Raw genomic sequence first — 18490 nt, 5'->3', positions numbered from 1 at the left:
TTTCACCGTCACTCGAGATTCATGTTCAGCACGTTCGACGTGTACTCCAATGCCTTTTAGAGAATTGTCTCTACGTGAAGGCTGAGAAGTGCGCCTTTCATGTCTCCTCTGTCACATTTCTCGGTTCTGTTATTTCCGCTGAAGGCATTCAGATGGATCCCGCTAAGGTCCAGGCTGTCAGTGATTGGCCCGTTCCAAGGTCACGTGTCGAGTTGCAGCGCTTTCTAGGTTTCGCTAATTTCTATCGGCGTTTCATTCGTAATTTCGGTCAAGTTGCTGCCCCTCTCACAGCTCTTACTTCTGTCAAGACGTGCTTTAAGTGGTCCGGTTCCGCCCAGGAGCTTTTGATCTCCTCAAGAAGCGTTTTACGTCCGCTCCTATCCTCGTTACTCCTGACGTCACTAAACAATTCATTGTCGAGGTTGACGCTTCAGAGGTGGGCGTGGGAGCCATTCTATCCGAGCGCTTCCAGTCTGACGATAAGGTCCATCCTTGCGCTTATTTTTCTCATCGCCTGTCGCCATCGGAACGCAACTATGATGTGGGTAACCGCGAACTGCTCGCCATCCGCTTAGCCCTAGGCGAATGGCGACAGTGGTTGGAGGGGGCGACCGTTCCTTTTGTCGTTTGGACTGACCATAAGAACCTTGAGTACATCCGTTCTGCCAAACGACTTAATGCACGTCAAGCTCGTTGGGCGTTGTTTTTCGCTCGTTTCGAGTTTGTGATTTCTTATCGCCCGGGTAATAAGAACACCAAGCCTGATGCCTTATCCCGTCTCTTTAGTTCTTCTGTGGCTTCTACCGATCCCGAGGGGATTCTTCCTTATGGGCGTGTTGTCGGGTTGACTGTCTGGGGAATTGAGAGACCGGTTAAGCAAGCACTCACTCACACTGCGTCTCCGCGCGCTTGTCCTAGTAACCTTCTTTTCGTTCCTGTTTCTACTCGTCTGGCTGTTCTTCAGTGGGCTCACTCTGCCAAGTTAGCTGGCCATCCCGGCGTTCGAGGTACACTTGCTTCTATTCGCCAGCGGTTTTGGTGGCCTACTCAGGAGCGTGACACGCGCCGTTTCGTGGCTGCTTGTTCGGACTGCGCGCAGACTAAGTCAGGTAACTCTCCTCCTGCCGGTCGTCTCAGACCGCTTCCCATTCCTTCTCGACCATGGTCTCACATCGCCTTAGACTTCATTACCGGTCTGCCTTCGTCTGCGGGGAAGACTGTGATTCTTACGGTTGACGATAGGTTCTCTAAGGCGGCACATTTCATTCCCCTCGCTAAGCTTCCTTCCGCTAAGGAGACGGCACAAATCATCATTGAGAATGTGTTCAGAATTCATGGCCTCCCGTTAGACGCCGTTTCAGACAGAGGTCCGCAATTCACGTCACAGTTTTGGAGGGAGTTCTGTCGTTTGATTGGTGCTTCCGTCAGTCTCTCTTCCGATTTTCATCCCCAGTCTAACGGTCAAGCAGAAAGGGCCAATCAGACGATTGGTCGCATATTACGCAGCCTTTCTTTTAGAAAACCTGCGTCTTGGGCAGAACAGCTCCCCTGGGCAGAATACGCTCACAACTCGCTTCCTTCGTCTGCTACCGGGCTATCTCCGTTTCAGAGTAGTCTGGGTTACCAGCCTCCTCTGTTCTCGTCCCAGCTCGCCGAGTCCAGCGTTCCCTCCGCTCAGGCGTTTGTCCAACGTTGTGAGCGCACCTGGAGGAGGGTGAGGTCTGCACTTTGCCGTTACAGGGCGCAGACTGTGAGAGCCGCCAATAAACGTAGGATTAAGAGTCCTAGGTATTGTCGCGGCCAGAGAGTGTGGCTATCCACTCGTAACCTTCCCCTTACGACAGCTTCTCGTAAGTTGACTCCGCGGTTCATTGGTCCGTTCCGTGTCTCCCAGGTCGTCAATCCTGTCGCTGTGCGACTGCTTCTTCCGCGACATCTTCGTCGCGTCCATCCTGTCTTCCATGTCTCCTGTGTCAAGCCCTTTCTTCGCGCCCCCGTTCGTCTCCCCCCCGTCCTTGTCGAGGGCGCACCTATTTACAAGGTACGTAGGATCATGGACATGCGTTCTCGGGGACGTGGTCACTAGTACTTAGTGGATTGGGAGGGTTACGGTCCTGAGGAGAGGAGTTGGGTTCCATCTCGGGACGTGCTGGACCATTCGCTGATTGATGATTTCCTCCGTTGCCGCCAGGATTCCTCCTCGAGTGCGCCAGGAGGCGCTCGGTGAGTGGGGGGGTACTGTCATGTTTTGTCATATATTGTCTTGTCCTTGTGCTTTCCCTTCTGTTCGTTTCCCCCTGCTGGTCTTATTAGGTTTGTTCCCTTTTTCTATCCCTCTCTCTCCCCCTCCCTCTCTCTCTTCTCTCTATCGTTCCGTTCCTGCTCCCAGCTGTTCCTCATTCTCCTAACTCACTCATTTACTCTTTTCACACCTGTCCCCTATTTTGCCCTCTGATTAGAGCCCTATTTCTCCCCTTGTTTTCCGCTTCTGTCCTTGTCGGATCCTTGTATGATGTTCGCTGTGCTGTGTCCTTGTCTCGCCCTGTCGTGTTTTGTCTCCTTCAGATGCTGCGTGTGAGCAGGTGTCTTAGTCTGCTACGGTCGGTGCCTTCCCGAAGCAACCTGCAGTAAATGGTCGAGTCTCCAGTCTGTCCTCGTTACTACGAGTGGATTTAAGTTTTTTCCTGTTTTGTTTTCTTCTTGATTTTTCCAGGATTATTACCTTTGTCATATACTGGAATAAAGACTCTGTTTTCGTTAAGTCGCTTTTGGGTCCTCATTCACCAGCATAACAATTAAACAACATACTAACTCTAAATCAGTCAGGAGCTAAACAGGTGGCTTAAGGAATGAAAATGAATTATATTGGCTATATTATTATTATTATTAATTATATTGGCTACATTATTATTATTCCAGGCTATAGCCTGCCATTTAATAAATCAATTGTGAAGCATTTGTGACACGCTACAGGCTGGCAGGGACGCTCAGCATTTCAGCAACACATCAACAACAGCACTTCAACAACATGCCTATAAATGTAGCATTTAGGATGTATAACATAAAATGTTAAAACGTTATTACTTAGAATTAAATAATCATTAAACGAAAATTCCTTATTAGGCTATACAGTGCTTTTGAATTCACTTTTAGAAACAGGTTCGGCCAGTCTTAGGTTTTGAGGATCATGTGGTGAGCTATGCATGCCTAGTTTGTTAATTTAGCTTAGCATATGCTCTTATATTCCCATGCCCTAATCACAGTAAACTCAAATCTATTTTGTAACAACAATATCATAAAATAAAAAATACTAAATTAGAAAATTATAGTTTCCCAACTTAAACAAAGATACAAGTGCATACCTGATGATTTGTGGTTGCTTTATTAAACAAAGAATGGCTTTTTCTCGAATTCATTGATGATCAGATACTTCAGTTGTAACTGGTTCTGTTGTGTTCAATTTTTAAAGTTGATAGACAACATTAGCTCTGTTCCAAACTTAGACTATCCTCTTTTTTAACAATAGAAATCAACACCAGTGTCTCCAGTGCTGCAACATGCGCTCATTTATTGTCATGCTCTGTTGTGGTTTTAAAAATGATTCTGCTTGTCTCCAGTCATGTAAAAGTATGTAGAATTGCATTAAATATGTTTATAAAAAACATTTTTTTCTCAGACAGCATATAAGACGATCGTCACACCTTGTCTGTTTCACTTGTCTTTGTGCTCGTCTCCACCCCCCTCCAGGTGTCGCCCATCTTCCTCATTATCCCTAGTGTATTTATACACTGGGGATGTATACAGAATGGTGTTGTCTGCGTAGAGGTGGATTAGAGAATCACCAGCAGCAAGAGCAACATCATTGATATATATAGATTTATCAGAGGTGACAGTGTTTCCAAGTCTCAGTGCAGTGGACAGCTGGGAGGAGGTGCTCTTATTCTCCATGAACTTTACAGTGTCCCAAAACTTTTTGGAGTTAGTGCTACAGGATGCAAATTTCTGTTTGAAAAAGCTAGCCTTAGCTTTCCTACCTGACAGTGTATATTGGTTCCTGACTTCCCTGAAAAGTTGCATATCGCGGGGGCTATTCGATGCTAAAGCAGAATGCCACAGGATGTTTTTGTGCTGGTCAAGGGCAGTCAAGTCTGGGGTGAACCAAGGGCTATAACTGTTCTTAGTTTTACATTTTGTGAATGGGGCATGGTTATTTAAGATGGGAGGAAAGCACTTTTAAAGCGCAACCAGACATCCTCGATGAGGTCAAAGTGTTTCAGGGAACGTTTGACAGTGATGAGGGTTGGTCGTTTGACCGCGGACCCATAATGGACGCAGTCGCACAGCGAGTTGATATCACGCTGTGCAGACTGGCAGGTATTGACCGAGCTGACGCTGTCACGGTTCATGAATCCACTGCCTCCCTCTCTCTTTCTCTTTCTCTCTCTCTCTCTCTCTCTCTCTCTCTCTCTCTCTCTCTCCCGTGTTTGTGTGGGCGTGGTTCCCAATCTCGGCCTGATTGTCTGCGCCAGCTGGAACCACTTATCTTCCCTTTATATGTTCTGTAACCAGTGTTTCTTGTTGTCAGATCGTTGTTACTTCCCTGAGGTTGTGTTGTTACTTCCCTGAGGTTGTGTCGTGTGTCAGTGCTCATCTCTCGCCGCCCTTGTGTGGATTATCTGCTGTGCTCCTTCCTTCCCATCCGGACACTCTCCCCTGGATTTCTCAGCACGCTATCACCGGAAGATGCGCCCTAGTCCCTGGGTCGGATTCCGTCTGAGTACAGTCTGTCTGTCCTGTTGCTGCTGTAAATTGTATTCATTAAACCATCGTTGCTTGCATCTTGCATCCGCCTCTGTATTGTCACAGAACGATCTGACCAGACCATGGATGCAGCGAGTTCAACGAGTCTGACCGAATTCATTTCCCGCAGTATCACGAGAATGGATCAACAAGAGGAGAACATCTCCAGCACAGGTCGGGCAGTACAAGCCATTGCGACGCAGGTATCCCAGCTGACCCAACAATTACAACATCTGAGGGGTTCCGCTGCGCCACCTACACCGGCAGTTCAACCCGCCCCGCCAGAGCCGGATTCCCAGCTAGAGCCACGGCTACTGACACCAGAGGGTTATTCAGGTGACCCTGACTATTGCAGAGCTTTTCTTACGAGATGTTCCATGCATTTCTCGTTGCAGCCACGGACCTTCAACCGTGAACAGTCTAAGGTAGCATTCGCACTCACACTGCTATCAGGCAAAGCGGCTCTTTGGGGAACGGCGGTGTGGGCGAACCAGGACCCATGCTGCACCTCTTTCCAGACACTCTCCGAGGAGATGAGAAGGGTCTTCGATCGGGCCGTGGCGGGTAGAGAGGCGGCCAGACTACTCGCTGACCTTCGCCAAGGAGACCGTTCCATATCGGAATACTCCATCCAATTCCGCACTCTGGCCACAGAGTGTCAGTGGAACGAGGAGGCGCAGTGGGACATGTTCCTGCATGGGCTGGAGGACCGGATCCAGAAGGAGATTTATGTTCTGGACCTTCCCAGGAGTTTAAATGGACTAGTGGAACTAGCCTTGAGGGTCGACGCTCGTCTGAGTCGTATTGGCCGCCGAGCATGCCCTAACAGACCGTATAACGACACGGAGGGCTGGCATGCCAGCGGCGGGAACACGGCCAGTTCAGCCTCCGCTCACGAACCCATGCAGCTGGGGAGAGCTCGCCTCTCTCGGGAAGAGAGGGAGAGGCGGAGATCCCAAGGACTCTGTCTCTACTGTGGTAGAGCGGGCCATTTTATCCACTGCTGCCCGGTAAAAGATCAGGCCCGGTAGTAAGCATGAGGCTACTATCGGGTGGTGTCACCACAGAGAAGACGTCATCATCAACTCTCCTCCCGGTAAGACTAAGATGGGCCACCCACACGCACGACACCCAAGCCTTACTGGACTCAGGAGCAGAGGGTAATTTCATGGACACCAAGCTCGCTCACAAACTCCAGATTCCTATCAACTCACTCACGCACAAGATATCCGTCAACGCTCTCAATGGTCAAGAACTCCCCAACATTTCTCACACCACTGAACCTATCACACTCATCACTTCTGGCAATCACACTGAGACACTATCATTTCTACTCATGGACTCACCTCTTGCACCATTAGTTCTCGGCCACCCTTGGCTCATCCAACACAACCCCAGAGTTGACTGGGTTCATAACTCTATATCCATGTGGAGTAACAAGTGTCTTGAGTCCTGTTTAGTGTCTGCTTGTTCGTCTGTGTCTGATTTTGTGTTTCTAGAGGAGGCAGTGGATTTGTCTAACGTGCCCGTTGAATACCTTGACCTGAAGGAGGTGTTCAGTAAGTCCCGTGCTGCTTCTCTTCCTCCGCATCGTCCCTATGACTGTGCAATAGAATTATTGCCAGGTGAGTCTCCGCCTAAAGGCAAGTTATATTCACTCTCTGTTCCGGAGAGGGAGGCTATGGAGAGATACATCTCTGATTCTCTGGCATCTGGATTCATTCGTCCTTCCTCTTCTCCAGCGGGGGCGGGGTTCTTCTTTGTGGGGAAGAAGGACGGATCTCTGCGTCCTTGCGTTGATTACCGTGGGTTGAATAACATCACAGTGAATAATACCTATCCCTTACCGTTGATGTCCTCAGCCTTTGAAAGGTTACAGGGAGCATCCGTGTTCACTAAGTTGGATTTACGTAACGCATATCATTTGGTTCGCATAAGGGGGGGGGGGACGAATGGAAGACCGCGTTTAACACCCACAGAGGGCACTTCAAATGCCTTTTGGGCTATCCAACTCCCCAGCGGTTTTCCAGGCACTCGTCAATGACGTGCTGAGAGATATGATCGATCAGTTCATATATGTTTACCTGGATGACATACTGATTTTTTCTTCTTCTCTCCAGGAACACGTTCAGCACGTCAGACGAGTGCTTCAGAGGTTGTTGGAGAATGGACTTTTTGTCAAGGCGGAGAAATGCATTTTTCATGCACAATCCGTTCCATTCCTAGGTTACATCGTCTCGACTGAAGGTATTCGCATGGATCCTGACAAGGTTAAGGCTGTGGTGGATTGGCCAAGCCCAGATTCCCGTAAGGCCCTACAGAGGTTTCTGGGATTCGCCAATTTCTACCGGCGTTTCGTTCGCAACTTTAGTCAGATAGTCGCTCCTCTTACCGCCTTAACCTCCCCCAGAGTGACGTTCAGGTGGTCCGATACAGCCGAGGCTGCATTCGCCAGACTCAAGAGCCGCTTTGTTTCGGCTCCCATCCTCATAGCTCCCGGTCCCTCGCATCAGATCGTGGTGGAGGTGGACGCTTCAGAGGTGGGGGTAGGTGCGGTACTTTCCCAACGTTCCTCTTCTGACGACAAGATGCACCCTTGCGCGTTCCTTTCCCATCGGTTATCACCTGCGGAACGCAACTACGACATTGGCAACAGAGAGTTGTTGGCAGTGAAGTTAGCACTGGAGGAGTGGTGCCATTGGTTAGAGGGGTCGGGGGTACCTTTTATAGTTTGGACCGATCACAAAAATTTGGAATATATCAGAACTGCCAAGCGACTCAACTCCAGGCAGGCGCGGTGGGCACTCTTTTTCGGACGTTTTGACTTCTCTCTCTCGTATCGCCCGGGTTCCAAGAATGTCAAACCCGATTCCCTTTCTCGCATTTTTGACCATTCCGAACGCCCATCCACTCCCGAGTGCATCCTACCCGGGACCCTAGTGGTCTCCACACTCACATGGGAGGTTGAATCGAGGGTCAAAACGGCCTTAGAAGGGGTAACGCCTCCGCCCGGTTGCCCGCCTAATCGGTTGTTTGTGCCGGAGGGGTGTCGGTCCGATGTTATTCGGTGGGGGCATTGCTCCAACGTAGCGTGTCATCCAGGAGTCAGCCGCACTAGCTTTTTGGTTAAGCAACGCTTTTGGTGGCCACTGATGGCTCGTGACATTCACAGTTTCGTCTTGGCTTGCTCGGTTTGTGCCACTGGGAAGACTTCTAATCGACCCCCAGATGGGTTACTCCAACCTCTGTCGGTCCCTTCGAGACCCTGGTCCCACATCGCGCTAGATTTTGTTACCGGCCTTCCACCCTCCCAGGGCAAGACGGTTGTTTTGACCGTGGTGGACCGGTTCTCGAAGGCGGCTCATTTTATTCCCTTGCCTAAATTACCATCTGCCAAGGAGACAGCGGTAACTGTCGTGGATCACGTCTTTCGCTTACATGGCCTGCCGATGGACGTAGTTTCTGACAGGGGGCCCCAATTTGTGTCCAAGTTTTGGCAAGAGTTTTGTAGGTTACTGGGAGCGAGTGTCAGCCTGTCTTCAGGGTTTCATCCCCAGAGCAACGGTCAAACGGAGAGGGCCAACCAAGATTTGGAGAGAGTGTTGCGATGTTTGGTTTCTAAGAATCCCTCTTCCTGGAGTCAACAACTCTCTATGGTTGAGTACGCTCACAATTCGTTGCCAGTGGCAGCCACGGGTCTCTCTCCGTTTGAGTGTAGTTTAGGTTACCAGCCACCTATCTTTCCCAGTACGGAGTCCGAGGTCACTGTTCCCTCCGCTCACGCTTTCATCCAGAGGTGCCGTCACGCATGGAGCAGAGCCCGTGAGACTCTTTTCCGGGTGGGGGCGCGCACCAAGGCTAAGGCCGATCGCCACCGGTCGAAGCCTCCGGTATACGTCGTTGGCCAAAGAGTGTGGCTTTCTACTAAGAACATTCCACTCCGATCCGTTTCGAACAAGCTTGCCCCCAAATTTATCGGCCCGTTCAGAGTTACCAGGATCATTAGTCCGGTGGCGGTCCGGCTCAAGCTTCCTCCGGCATATAGGAGAATTCATCCTACCTTTCATGTGTCTAAAATAAAACCTGTGTTTCAGGCACGCATTAACCCGCCGGTCCCGGTTCCCCCGCCGCCACGACTTGTTGATGGGGAACCCACCTTTTCTGTCAATCGTATTTTGGACTCTAGAAGGAGGGGACGCGGATACCAGTACCCGGTGGACTGGGAGGGTTACTGTTATGCAGGTGAATGAGGACCCAAAAGCGACTTGGCGAAAACAGAGTCTTTATTCCAATAAAAGGCAAAAGCAATCTCCTGGACAATTAAAGACGAAAACAAAACATGAAAAAACTTAAATCCACTCGTAGTGACGAGGACAGACTGGAGACTCGACCATTGACTGCAGGTTGCCTCGGGAAGGCACCGACCGTAGCAGACTTAGACACCTGCTCACACGCAGCATCTGAAGGAGACAAGCCACGACAGGGCGAGACAATGACACAGCACAGCGAACATCATATAAGGATCCGACAAGGACAGAAGCGGAAAACAAGGGGAGAAATAGGGACTCTAATCAGAGGACAAAATAGGGGACAGGTGTGAAAAGACTAAATGAGTGAGTTAGGAGAATGAGGAACAGCTGGGAGCAGGAACGGAACGATAGAGAGAGGAGAGAGAGGGAGGGGGAGAGAGAGGGATAGAAAAAGGGAACGAACCTAATAAGACCAGCAGGGGGAAACGAACAGAAGGGAAAGCATAATGACAAGACAATATAAGACAAAACATGACAGTACCCCCCCACTCACCGAGCGTCTCCTGGCGCACTCGAGGAGGAATCCTGGCGGCAACGGAGGAAATCATCAATCAGCGAACGGTCCAGCACGTCCCGAGATGGAACCCAACTCCTCTCCTCAGGACCGTAACCCTCCCAATCCACTAAGTACTGGTGACCACGTCCCCGAGAACGCATGTCCATGATCCTACGTACCTTGTAAATAGGTGCGCCCTCGACAAGGACGGGGGGGGGGGGGGAGACGAACGGGGGTGCTAAGAAAGGGCTTGACACAGGAGACATGGAAGACAGGATGGACGCGACGAAGATGTCGCGGAAGAAGCAGTCGCACAGCGACAGGATTGACGACCTGGGAGACACGGAACGGACCAATGAACCGCGGAGTCAACTTACGAGAAGCTGTCATAAGGGGAAGGTTATGAGTGGAAAGCCACACTCTCTGGCCGCGACAATACCTAGGACTCTTAATCCTACGTTTATTGGCGGCTCTCACAGTCTGCGTCCTGTAACGGCAAAGTGCAGACCTCACCCTCCTCCAGGTGCGCTCACAACGTTAGACAAACGCCTGAGTGGAGGGAACGCTGGAAGAGGTTCCGGTTGGAGCGAGTGGTCGCATCTGCACGTCGCTCCAACGGGTAGTATAACTTTTTCATTATATTTCATTATATCACAACGGTTTGATTTGTCTTATCTTAGCAATTTCTTCTCAGCTAGCTACATAGCCGTCTTTGTATCAAAGATAATTGCGTAATTATCGTATTTCGCCGTCCTAACGTAGTCTTCACTAGCCAGCTAGCTAACGTCCACTGATTAGCTGCACTGAGAAACTATTACTATTACACTCAACTGAACGACTTGATTAGTTTAGTGTTAGCTACCTACATAGCTGTCTTTGCTGTCTTCGTATCATCGTTTCCAAGATAATTGTGTTGTTTAGGTTTAGAGTGTGTAGTCTTAGAGTGATTATCTTAACTTACCGAGGTTAGCTAGCCAGCTATTTGTCGTCCTTAACGTAGGTGACTCTGCTAGCTAGCCAACTCTGCTAGCTAGCCAACAGCTAGCCAACGCTAGCCAACGTCTTCTGTATAGAACTCAACTACCCGGTCGCATTCACAGGTTGTATCACTTTTTCACTTCATTTCATTACAGTACAACGGTTTGATTTGTTTGATCGTAGCTTGCTACATAGCTAGCTACATAGCCGTCTTTGTATCAAAGATAATTGTGTAGTCTAGAGCGATTTTCTAGGTTCGCTAGCCATCTATTGTCGTTCTTTTAACGCAACGTAACGTAAACAACACTGCTAGCTAGCCTGCTAGCCCCGAATAGCAACACTGCAGAAACTATTACACTCAACGGAACGACTTGATTAGTGTAGTGTCAACAACGCACCCACTGCCAGCTGGCCTACTTCAGCAGTACTGTATCATTTTAATCATTTTAGTCAATAAGATTCTTGCTACGTAGCTTAACTTTCTGAACATTCGAGACGTGTAGTCCACTTGTCATTCCAATCTCCTTTGCATTAGCGTAGCCTCTTCTGTAGCCTGTCAACTATGTGTCTGTTTATCCCTGTTCTCTCCTCTCTGCACAGACCATACAAACGCTCCACACCGCGTGGCCGCGGCCACCCTACTCTGGTGGTCCCAGCGCGCACGACCCACGTGGAGTTCCAGGTCTCCGGTAGCCTCTGGAACTGCCAATCTGCGGTCAACAAGGCAGAGTTCATCTCAGCCTATGCCTCCCTCCAGTCCCTCGACTTCTTGGCACTGACGGAAACATGGATCACCACAGACAACACTGCTACTCCTACTGCTCTCTCTTCGTCCGCCCACGTGTTCTCGCACACCCCGAGAGCGTCTGGTCAGCGGGGTGGTGGCACCGGGATCCTCATCTCTCCCAAGTGGTCATTCTCTCTTTCTCCCCTTACCCATCTGTCTATCGCCTCCTTTGAATTCCATGCTGTCACAGTTACTAGCCCTTTCAAGCTTAACATCCTTATCATTTATCGCCCTCCAGGTTCCCTCGGAGAGTTCATCAATGAGCTTGATGCCTTGATAAGCTCCTTTCCTGAGGACGGCTCACCTCTCACAGTTCTGGGCGACTTTAACCTCCCCACGTCTACCTTTGACTCTTTCCTCTCTGCCTCCTTCTTTCCACTCCTCTCCTCTTTTGACCTCACCCTCTCACCTTCCCCCCTACTCACAAGGCAGGCAATACGCTCGACCTCATCTTTACTAGATGCTGTTCTTCCACTAACCTCACTGCAACTCCCTCCAAGTCTCCGACCACTGCCTTGTATCCTTTTCCCTCTCGCTCTCATCCAACACCTCCCACACTGCCCCTACTCGGATGGTATCGCGCCGTCCCAACCTTCGCTCTCTCTCCCCCGCTACTCTCTCCTCTTCCATCCTATCATCTCTTCCCTCCGCTCAAACCTTCTCCCACCTATCTCCTGATTCTGCCTCCTCAACCCTCCTCTCCTCCCTCTCTGCATCCCTTGACTCTCTATGTCCCCTATCCTCCAGGCCGGCTCGGTCCTCCCCTCCCGCTCCGTGGCTCGATGACTCATTGCGAGCTCACAGAACAGGGCTCCTGGCAGCCGAGCGGAAATGGAGGAAAACTCGCCTCCATGCGGACCTGGCATCCTTTCACTCCCTCCTCTCTACATTTTCCTCCTCTGTCTCTGCTGCTAAAGCCACTTTCTACCACGCTAAATTCCAAGCATCTGCCTCTAACCCTAGGAAGCTCTTTGCCACCTTCTCCTCCCTCCTGAATCCTCCGCCCCCCCCCCCCTCCTCCCTCTCTGCAGATGACTTCGTCAACCATTTTGAAAAGAAGGTCGACGACATCCGATCCTCGTTTGCTAAGTCAAACGACACCGCTGGTTCTGCTCACACTGCCCTACCCTGTGCTCTGACCTCTTTCTCCCCTCTCTCTCCAGATGAAATCTCGCGTCTTGTGACGGCCGGCCGCCCAACAACCTGCCCGCTTGACCCTATCCCCTCCTCTCTTCTCCAGACCATTTCCGGAGACCTTCTCCCTTACCTCACCTCGCTCATCAACTCATCCCTGACCGTTGGCTACGTCCCTTCCGTCTTCAAGAGAGCGAGAGTTGCACCCCTTCTGAAAAAACCTACACTCGATCCCTCCGATGTCAACAATTACAGACCAGTATCCCTTCTTTCTTTTCTCTCCAAAACTCTTGAACGTGCCGTCCTTGGCCAGCTCTCCCGCTATCTCTCTGAATGACCTTCTTGATCCAAATCAGTCAGGTTTCAAGACTAGTCATTCAACTGAGACTGCTCTCCTCTGTATCACGGAGGCGCTCCGCACTGCTAAAGCTAACTCTCTCTCCTCTGCTCTCATCCTTCTAGATCTATCGGCTGCCTTCGATACTGTGAACCATCAGATCCTCCTCTCCACCCTCTCCGAGTTGGGCATCTCCGGCGCGGCCCACGCTTGGATTGCGTCCTACCTGACAGGTCGCTCCTACCAGGTGGCGTGGCGAGAATCTGTCTCCTCACCACGCGCTCTCACCACTGGTGTCCCCAGGGCTCTGTTCTTGGCCCTCTTCTATTCTCGCTATACACCAAGTCACTTGGCTCTGTCATAACCTCACATGGTCTCTCTTATCATTGCTATGCAGACGACACACAATTAATCTTCTCCTTTCCCCCTTCTGATGACCAGGTGGCGAATCGCATCTCTGCATGTCTGGCAGACATATCAGTGTGGATGATGGATCACCACCTCAAGCTGAACCTCGGCAAGACGGAGCTGCTCTTCCTCCCGGGGAAGGACTGCCCGTTCCATGATCTCGCCATCACGGTCGACAACTCCATTGTGTCCTCCTCCCAGAGCGCCAAGAACCTTGGCGTGATCCTGGACAACACCCTGTCGTTCTCAACTAACATCAAGGCGGTGGCCCGTTCCTGTAGGTTCATGCTCTACAACATCCGCAGAGTACGACCCTGCCTCACACAGGAAGCGGCGCAGGTCCTAATCCAGGCACTTGTCATCTCCCGTCTGGATTACTGCAACTCGCTGTTGGCTGGGCTCCCTGCCTGTGCCATTAAACCCCTTCAACTCATCCAGAACGCCGCAGCCCGTCTGGTGTTCAACCTTCCCAAGTTCTCTCACGTCACCCCGCTCCTCCGTTCTCTCCACTGGCTTCCAGTTGAAGCTCGCATCCGCTACAAGACCATGGTGCTTGCCTACGGAGCTGTGAGGGGAACGGCACCTCAGTACCTCCAGGCTCTGATCAGGCCCTACACCCAAACAAGGGCACTGCGTTCATCCACCTCTGGCCTGCTCGCCTCCCTACCACTGAGGAAGTACAGTTCCCGCTCAGCCCAGTCAAAACTGTTCGCTGCTCTGGCCCCCCAATGGTGGAACAAACTCCCTCACGACGCCAGGACAGCGGAGTCAATCACCACCTTCCGGAGACACCTGAAACCCCACCTCTTTAAGGAATACCTAGGATAGGTTAAGTAATCCCTCTCACCCCACCCCCCCTAAGTTTTAGATGCACTATTGTTAAGTGACTGTCCCACTGGATGTCATAAGGTGAATGCACCAATTTGTAAGTCGCTCTGGATAAGAGCGTCTGCTAAATGACTTAAATGTAATGTAAATGTAAACAGAGGAGGCTGGTAACCCAGACTATTCTGAAACGGAGATAGCCCGGTAGCAGACGAAGGAAGCGAGTTGTGAGCGTATTCTGCCCAGGGGGAGCTGTTCTGCCCAAGACGCAGGGTTTCTAAAAGAAAGGCTGCGTAGTATGCGACCAATCGTCTGATTGGCCCTTTCTGCTTGACCGTTAGACTGGGGATGAAAACCGGAAGAGAGACTGACGGAAGCACCAATCAAACGACAGAACTCCCTCCAAAACTGTGACGTGAATTGCGGACCTCTGTCTGAAACGGCGTCTAACGGGAGGCCATGAATTCTGAACACATTCTCGATGATGATTTGTGCCGTCTCCTTAGCGGAAGGAAGCTTAGCGAGGGGAATGAAATGTGCCGCTTTAGAGAACCTATCGACAACCGTAAGAATCACAGTCTTCCCCGCAGACGAAGGCAGACCGGTAATGAAGTCTAAGGCGATGTGAGACCATGGTCGAGAAGGAATGGGAAGCGGTCTGAGACGACCGGCAGGAGGAGAGTTACCTTACTTAGTCTGCGCGCAGTCCGAACAAGCAGCCACGAAACGGCGCGTGTCACGCTCCTGAGTAGGCCACCAAAAGCGCTGGCGAATAGAAGCAAGAGTACCTCGAACGCCGGGATGGCCAGCTAACTTGGCAGAGTGAGCCCACTGAAGAACAGCCATACGAGTAGAAACAGGAACGAAAAGAAGGTTACTAGGACAAGCGCGCGGCGACGCAGTGTGAGTGAGTGCTTGCTTAACCTGTCTCTCAATTCCCCAGACTGTCAACCCGACAACACGCCCATAAGGAAGAATCCCCTCGGGATCAGTAGAAGCCACAGAAGAACTAAAGAGACGGGATAAGGCATCAGGCTTGGTGTTCTTATTACCCGGGCGATAAGAAATCACAAACTCGAAACGAGCGAAAAACAACGCCCAACGAGCTTGACGTGCATTAAGTCGTTTGGCAGAACGGATGTACTCAAGGTTCTTATGGTCAGTCCAAACGACAAAAGGAACGGTCGCCCCCTCCAACCACTGTCGCCATTCGCCTAGGGCTAAGCGGATGGCGCGCAGTTCGCGGTTACCCACATCATAGTTGCGTTCCGATGGCGACAGGCGATGAGAAAAATAAGCGCAAGGATGAACCTTATCGTCAGACTGGAAGCGCTGGGATAGAATGGCTCCCACGCCCACCTCTGAAGCGTCAACCTTGACAATGAATTGTTTAGTGACGTCAGGAGTAACGAGGATAGGAGCGGACGTAAAACGCTTCTTGAGGAGATCAAAAGCTCCCTGGGCGGAACCGGACCACATAAAGCACGTCTTGACAGAAGTAAGAGCTGTGAGAGGAGCAGCAACTTGACCGAAATTCCGAATGAAACGCCGATAGAAATTAGCGAAACCTAGAAAGCGCTGCAACTCGACACGTGACCTTGGAACGGGCCAATCACTGACAGCCTGGACCTTAGCAGGATCCATCTGAATGCCTTCAGCGGAAATAACAGAACCGAGAAAAGTGACGGAGGAGACATGAAAGGCGCACTTCTCAGCCTTCACGTAGAGACAATTCTCTAAAAGGCGCTGGAGTACACGTCGAACGTGCTGAACATGAATCTCGAGTGACGGTGAAAAAATCAGGATATCGTCAAGGTAGACAAAAACAAAGATGTTCAGCATGTCTCTCAGTACATCATTAACTAATGCCTGAAAAACAGCTGGAGCATTAGCGAGACCAAACGGCAAAACCCGGTACTCAAAATGCCCTAACGGAGTGTTAAACGCCGTTTTCCACTCATCCCCCTCTCTGATGCGCACGAGATGGTAAGCATTACGAAGGTCCAACTTAGTAAAGAACCTGGCTCCCTGCAGAATCTCGAAGGCTGATGACATAAGGGGAAGCGGATAACGATTCTTAACCGTTATGTCATTCAGCCCTCGATAATCCCACGCAGGGGCGCAGAGTACCGTCTTTCTTCTTAACAAAAAAAAAACCCGCCCCGGCAGGAGAGGAAGAAGGCACAACGGTGCCGGCGTCAAGAGAAACAGACAAATAATCCTCGAGAGCCTTACGTTCGGGAGCCGACAGAGAGTATAGTCTACCCCGAGGGGGAGTGGTCTCCGGAAGGAGATCAATACTACAATCATACGACCGGTGAGGAGGAAGGGAGTTGGCTCTGGACCGACTGAAGACCGTGCGCAGATCATGATATTCCTCCGGCACTCCTGTCAAATCACCAGGTTCCTCCTGAGAAGAGGGGACAGAAGAAACAGGAGGGATAGCAGACATTAAACACTTCACATGACAAGAAACGTTCCAGGATAGGATAGAATTACTAGACCAATTAATAGAAGGATTATGACATACTAGCCAGGGATGACCCAAAACAACAGGTGTAAAAGGTGAACGAAAAATCAAAAAGGAAATAGTCTCACTGTGGTTACCAGATACTGTGAGGGTTAAAGGTAGTGTCTCATATCTGATACTGGGGAGATGACTACCATCTAAGGCGAACATGGGCGTGGGCTTCCCTAACTGTCTGAGAGGAATGTCATGTTTCCGAGCCCATGCTTCGTCCATAAAACAACCCTCAGCCCCAGAGTCTATCAAGGCACTGCATGAATCAGCCGAACCGGTCCAGCGTAGATGGACCGACATAGTAGTACAGGATCTTGATGGAGAGACCTGAGTAGTAGCGCTCACCAGTAGCCCTCCGCTTACTGATCAGCTCTCTTTTACTGGACATGAATTGACAAAATGTCCAGCAATACCGCAATAGAGGCACAGGCGGTTGGTGATCCTCCATTCCCTCTCCTTAGTCGAGATGCGAATACCTCCCAGCTGCATGGGCTCAGTCTCTGAGCCGGAGGAAGGAGATGGTTGCGATGCGGAGAGGGGAAACACCGTTAACGCGAGCTCTCTTCCACGAGCTCGGTGACGAAGATCTACCCGTCGTTCTATGCGGATGGCGAGTGCAATCAAAGAGTCCACACTGGAAGGAACCTCCCGGGAGAGAATCTCATCCTTAACCTCTGCGTGGAGTCCCTCCAGAAAACGAGCGAGCAGCGCCGGCTCGTTCCAGTCACTAGAGGCAGCAAGAGTGCGAAACTCTATAGAGTAATCCGTTATGGATCGATCACCTTGACATAGGGAAGCCAGGGCCCTAGACGCCTCCCTACCAAAAACTGAACGATCAAAAACCCGTATCATCTCCTCTTTAAAGTTCAGGTAATTGTTAGAACAATCAGCCCTTGCCTCCCAGATAGCTGTGCCCAACTCTCGAGCCCGGCCAGTAAGGAGTGATATGACGTAAGCAACCCGAGCTCTCTCTCTTCAGTATGTGTTGGGTAGGAGAGAGAACACAATATCACACTGTGTGAGAAAGGAGCGGCACTCAGTGGGCTGCCCGGAGTAACAAGGTGGGTTATTAACCCTAGGTTCCGGAGACTCGGCAGACCAGGAAGTAGCTGGTGGCACGAGACGAAGACTCTGGAACTGTCCAGAGAGGTCGGAAACCTGAGCGGCCAGGGTCTCAACGGCATGACGAGCAGCAGACAATTCCTGCTCGTGTCTGCCGAGCATAGCTCCCTGGATCTCGACGGCAGTGTTACGAGAATCCGTAGTCGCTGGGTCCATTCTTGGTCGGATCCTTCTGTTATGCAGGTGAATGAGGACCCAAAAGCGACTTGGCGAAAACAGAGTCTTTATTCCAATAAAAGGCAAAAGCAATCTCCTGGACAATTAAAGACGAAAACAAAACATGAAAAAACTTAAATCCACTCGTAGTGACGAGGACAGACTGGAGACTCGACCATTGACTGCAGGTTGCCTCGGGAAGGCACCGACCGTAGCAGACTTAGACACCTGCTCACACGCAGCATCTGAAGGAGACAAGACACGACAGGGCGAGACAATGACACAGCACAGCGAACATCATATAAGGATCCGACAAGGACAGAAGCGGAAAACAAGGGGAGAAATAGGGACTCTAATCAGAGGACAAAATAGGGGACAGGTGTGAAAAGACTAAATGAGTGTGTTAGGAGAATGAGGAACAGCTGGGAGCAGGAACGGAACGATAGAGAGAGGAGAGAGAGGGAGGGGGAGAGAGAGGGATAGAAAAAGGGAACGAACCTAATAAGACCAGCAGGGGGAAACGAACAGAAGGGAAAGCATAATGACAAGACAATATAAGACAAAACATGACAGTTACGGCCCGGAGGAGAGAAGTTGGGTACCTGCTAGGGACATT

Source organism: Oncorhynchus gorbuscha, linkage group LG04 (genome assembly GCF_021184085.1).
Source record: "Oncorhynchus gorbuscha isolate QuinsamMale2020 ecotype Even-year linkage group LG04, OgorEven_v1.0, whole genome shotgun sequence".
Classification (NCBI taxonomy): domain Eukaryota; kingdom Metazoa; phylum Chordata; class Actinopteri; order Salmoniformes; family Salmonidae; genus Oncorhynchus; species Oncorhynchus gorbuscha.
This window is presented reverse-complemented; position numbering follows the sequence as displayed.